This window comes from Artibeus jamaicensis, unplaced genomic scaffold (genome assembly GCF_021234435.1).
Source record: "Artibeus jamaicensis isolate MK-2021 breed Jamaican fruit bat unplaced genomic scaffold, CSHL_Jam_final scaffold_474, whole genome shotgun sequence".
In the NCBI taxonomy this organism is placed as follows: domain Eukaryota; kingdom Metazoa; phylum Chordata; class Mammalia; order Chiroptera; family Phyllostomidae; genus Artibeus; species Artibeus jamaicensis.
Window position 1 is genome coordinate 4,885,589 of NW_026522046.1, and position 6,000 is coordinate 4,891,588.

Below are 6,000 nucleotides of genomic sequence, written 5' to 3' on the forward strand. Positions count from 1 at the left end.
GTGTCAGTTGGGATCTCTTACCTTTTGGACCTGGAAGAACAAAATTTTTTTATCACTGGAGTGAGACTCCTTTCCTATAGTGGGGTAGGAAAGCAAATGAGTAGTTCATTCTGGTTCCATGGGATCGCTTTGTGATCTTTTGGTTTAACTGCTGACAGATGATTGTAAACAGACAAAATGTCATGGCCATTGGCGTAAATGACATTAGGTAATTTAGGGATAGGATAAATTAGTCTTCATATACTTGCCTAAAGGCAAAGGGACCGGGGAATTTTTTTTTTGTTGTTAAAGATTTTATTTATCTTTAGAGGGGAAGGGCAGGGGGAGAGAAGTATCAATGGTATAGTTGCCTCTAGTGTGTCCCGTGCTGGGAACTGACCTGCAATTCAGGCATGTGCCCTCACTGGGAATCGAACCGCTATCCTCTAGATTGCAGGCCCGCACTCAACCCACTGAGCTACACCAGTCAGGGCGGACCCCAGGATTTTTATATGCCAATATCAATTTATTGTTTCGTAGCTAGAGGTCTAAGATAACTGAAACCAAATGCATTGAGTTGATTTGGAAAATTACTGAGTCAAAATAGTTAATCTGTAATACTGTATATGGTCTTGTGAAAGCATATTATATAGGAAACAATATAGGGTCCCAACGGTTGGCATAGTTTTTGGAGGCCTTGGAGAACCCCAAGCTCTCTGAAATGTTTGTAAGTTACTTCGCATGGGGAAAGAATGCCTGGAGATAATTCTCAGCCCTCATTCTCAATAGTATTTGATCTTAATGCTGTCAAGTAGGGGGAAGGGAGCACAATAAATTCTGAATTAGACTTCAAAAAGTTTCCACCAAGAAAGGATTTTTAGCAAATTTTACAGGAATGGATTTTGAGGGTCAAAGGAGCTGGATTTATCTATAAGTGCATATATCAGCAGTTTTGCTTTGGTCAACAGACTGGTTTAACTAGAGTTTATATAACCCAATATCTAGAACTCATGGACAGCCCTTTGAAAAAGGGACCAGAAATCATAAGATAAACCACTTGTGTATATGGTGAACCTTACTAGTTTTGCTAAGACATTTCCAAAACCTACTCATGTAACTATTGCAGAAAAATACTCAGACTTGTAGAAATAGTTGACACCGATTTGCAGTTAAGCTAGTTAATGTGAATCAAGAACACCACTATGATCAAAACCACTGCTTAGGGTGACAAGGTAATATGATTTTCTGAGCCTGGTTTGCAGTTGAGAGTATCCACTATGCCAGCATGATATTAGAGACAGGTGACCTTAATAACATCTTCCCAGTTAAAACTAAGCACTGTGTATTTTTCTTTGATCTGAAACAACAAGTTCATGGACATCTAGACAGTATCTGTTCTTACTGTATAGTTCCTGGCTTGGCAGTAGCATCCAGGACAGGAATGTTGGCAGTGTCAGTTCGGATGTCCATTCACTTAGGCTAGATACTGCCATCACCCCTGAGGGCCTTAACTTGCCAGTAGTAATGACCAATTACAATGTGAAATAATAGTTAAGGGGAATAATTGAAATAGGTAGTAAAACTGAGCTTTCACTGAAGTGGGCAGTACTCAGAGGGTGGGGCAAAATTAGGTTTACTGTTGTGAGCAGGCAAAACATTTTTCAGCCTACATTCTGGATCTCAATTTGCTACTCATGTCTGCACTGCACTGCACTACACTACACAACTTGGCAGTCATGGTTCTCCAGAGAACTGAATCAACAATGGATTCCTACAAAGTCATCTTTTTATATAGTTTCACATACATATATTTTAGCTTCTTGGTTGATAAATTATAAAGATGCTCTTAAAATATATTTTAACAATATTCATGTTCTCCATAAGTCCTAAAAAAAGTTGTAGAATGAGTACTTTTAAGGTTCAGAAATACACCAATATATGTGACATTTTGCAGGAGTTGACTTATTCTCCCCAGCAAAATGTTTTCCAATTTGATAGGGAAGCACTTGGCTCAAATATTTAAAAATGTAGGTTATCCAGTAGTTATAATATCTTTGCTTGTACCTTTGAGTTTAATTCAGTGTGTCCTAAGACAGCACAACAGTCTTCCCTTATCCATTTCATTCACTCCTGCTAGCTAAACTCCCTACGTAAGATGTGATGATGGTACTGTACCATAGATTAGACATTTTATAGGAAAACCAGAGGTTTACCTAAATCTCTAAGCAGTTAACATGCCATCATCTCTTCACTGTTCAATTTCAACTTTGTTAACACTTCCGGACAAAAGATACTATGGGAAAATGTAAGGCAGAAAAGGTTAGTTGGTCAGGTAAGGCTGTATTTAATAGGACATTTGAAAAGAAGGATGAGAGAGCCATATGTATTTTAGGAAGAAATATTGCATACAGGAATAGGAATTGTTAAAATCTTAAGGTGTATCAGATTAAAAAGGTGTTGAGTGTAAGATGAGGTGGGTAATGGGGGCCACATCAGTTAAATTTTTAAGTAATAAGGGAAGTTTGCATTTACTCACGAAATGGGGAACCATTGGTAGTGATAAGCAAAAGTGACAATTACATAAAAGGCTCAAATATGGGTGCCAAACTAATGAGTTCTCAAATCTAGTGGTAGTGACAGTTATGTATATAGGTAATTTAATTCTAATACGGAAGATGGAGTGGATTCTTGCGTGAGATGATCATTACTAGGTTTATGATCGTGTCTATAAAACGGGATTTTGAGAAGGATCATACAATACAGTTTCCACGGACACTTTTCAGAATTTAGTACAGATGAATAGTAAGACATTCACATCTGGAACATTCCTTGTTCCCGTAGTTTGAGCTTTTTTATATTGGGTTGGCCAAAATGTCCATCTAGTTTCTGTAAAGTAAGAACAGTTTTCATTTTCACCAGTAACAATTTTGGTGTTTTGAGTATGTCGGCCGTCTCCCATGTGATGTTCTCAATGACTTGATTTTATCACTATCAACATCCTCTCATCTACCTGACCTGGAGCATCATCCAGGGAGAAATTTGCAGTGTGAAACTTGGCAAACAACTTTTTAACCCTCACCTTAACCATCTCCATATACTGCATAAATCTTTTTAAAAATTTTTTTAAAAATTTATCTTTAGAAGGGAAGGGAAGGGAAGGAGAGAAATATCAATGTATGGTTGCTTCTGGTGCTTCCCCTGCTGGGAACCGGTCTGCAACCCAGACATGTGCCCTGACGGGGAGTTGAACTGTGATCTTTTGGTTTGCAGACCTGTGCTCAATCCACTGAACTACACCAGTCAGAGCTGCATAAATCTTAAATGTTTTTACCTTTCCTGAAGTAATAAAACAGTATGCTGAAAATTTTTCTTCCATCTTCAATATTAGTTATGCAGAAATGCAGATTGATAGAACAGCTGTCAGAAAACACTTGTTTTGAAGTGAAAAGACAACTAAGTGCTATTACAGCCATCTTAACAAAACCAAACTTTTTGGCCAACCCAGTACTTGCCAATTTTCATTAAATTTGTGGAGTTCCTCACAGTACTCCGAGTGTGTCTCATCAGGTATTACATGATGGACCATAAAAACTCAGAAGCATACAGTAAGTATTTAGCTGTTCACCTCAGTCAGGCTCTTGGCTACAACACAGGAGGGGTTGCTTCATCTACTTACGAGGTTGGATTAAAGCATTGCAGGTGTCGGGTCACTTCCACGTGTCTTGGTCTTTAAATTGGCACGCTGGTACATTCCTCACTGATTGCAGAAGCTTGAAACCAAGTTCAATTACACTGCAGTCCTCTCGAACATGTTTATTTCCTATAGGCAAACTGCTGCCAAGGAAAAAGGAGTAAATGGACCACTTTAACTTAGGGAGAATGCAAAAGGCATAAAGTGAGGTCAATGGTTCAGCCTGCTATCTACCAAGTTTTCCATTCTTGTGCTGGAGGTGTCTTTTTTTTTTCCAGCTTCTGAGCATGCAGACATGCCTTTGTTTAGGATAATTTTCCAAACAAAAGGAAATGCAGAGCCTACCTGACAGCACCTTGCATCTATGGTGCAAGGCAGAGCCTACCTGACACCATAGATGCTGAAAATTCCCAAATATTTGTTTGCCCAGACTCCTGTGCATATGCATGTGGACTAGTCTTGGTCAATCAAATGCTTCCAAGTTAAGCCCAAAAGGTAGGGACTTTAGAAAATTTGGGTAGAGTGGATAATAGTGCCTCAAAGATACCAGCAAGGTGGGATGGGAATGAGTGAAGGATGAGGGGAGGTGGTTCTAGTGGCAGCAGTGGAGCAAGTTGTGTCCAGATTTGGCAGTGATGACCTCACTAAACTGGCTTTGTGGTATGACTGGCTGTTAAACCCTTCTAAGCCTGATAATCCCCTCCTGGAAAGTGTGCAGACTACCTACTGTGCTTTAAAACAAAACTGTTTAAAATAACGAGTCTTTACTAACACAATACTCCAGCATTTGTGATGCCTAACTGGTAGCCACCCCTCTAGTCTCAGTTTATATTTCCTCCAATTCATTCTCCACTTACCAATGAAAGTCTTAAAGGTAAGTCGTATCACATCTTTGTTTTGAAATCCTTCGATGGCTCTCTTGCATTTAAGTATAAGTCCAAACATTGTTTAGTGACCTTCCCTTGCAACTTTTGAGTATTAGAAGCAGGAGGGAACATAAGTAACTGGTTTAGAAACCCTGACAATAAGCCACTTGGGGAAGAGAGAAAGGCAACATGGAGACAACTTGGAACTGTGTGCCTCATAAGGTGCATTCGAGTGGCAAGACCAGTTCCCTAATTTTGCTTACTGCCTGCTTGACCTTTTTTTTATTATAGCTTCTTTTAAAACATGCTTTAAAATGTAAGCTTCCTGAATCTGTAAAGGTTTATGGTCTCCTTGATTATGTTTACATTGATTTTCTCAGTATGCATTTTTTATTAAAGCTAAAAATGTTAACTACATAATATATATATATATATCTCTTCCCCCAAAAAATTGTCCATGGGTTATCTGACAGTTGTATTTATATATTATGATAATTCTTGTCTTTGTTCTAAATGTATTTGAATGAAAAGTTATCAGATAACTTCTGGTTTTCAATCCAGCATGTCAGGAGCTTGCAAGTCACCACTCCAGTCATGTTAAGAAGTAAAACTTAACAAACTGAAAAATCAAGAGCTCTTTTTAAATCCATAAGAGAGGTGAGGCCACAGGGCAAACCACTGACCCCTAAATTGGAGAAACCGAATCACAACTTGCTGGAGAAAAAACCCATAAGCAGAAAAGTCTGGAAAAACCAGCACCAGGATAGGAAAACCTAAATTGAAGAGTTACTGGAGGCTCAGCGTGGACAAGTCTGAGTCAAAATCTCCAAGAAGACCCAGTCATAGGAGGATCCTCACACATTTGTTGAGTTTTGCATCCAAGGGCTCAACTAATTGCTCAAATATTGGAAAGAGTTCTTGTGCTTCTGGGGAAGGGGAATGGAACCACTGTGAAATTCACCATAATGTTCAGTTTTTCTTAAGATCTACCCTCAGGAGAAACCAACCAGAGCCTTAACAAATGGGTTTTGTCAAGAGCCTAATAACTGAGCTGGGATGAGGGAAATACCCAATTCCAGCCCCCTCTTGCCATTCTGTTCCACCTCAGGGTCAAGGGTGCTGGTGGTGGGACTCAGCAGCACTTGTAAAGTTTACATTGCAGAGGCGCAGGCACACCAAAAGACCCACTCATATCTAGACCACCTCTGCTCTGCCCACACCTCATCAGATTACTAAAGGCCCATGTGCAGCAATTCCATTTATTCAGTACATCGTGTCCACCTGTCAAAAAAACTAGAAGGCTTATTAAAAGGCAAAAAACCGCAGTTGGAGGAGAGTAAGGATTAGAACTAGACTCAAGGCAAGGATGTTGGAATTAGGCATTTGTTGAATAGATAATTACATGCAGGGATAAGTAGGCAGAGAGATGTAGAATTTTCTGAATTCTAACAAATGCTAGAGATT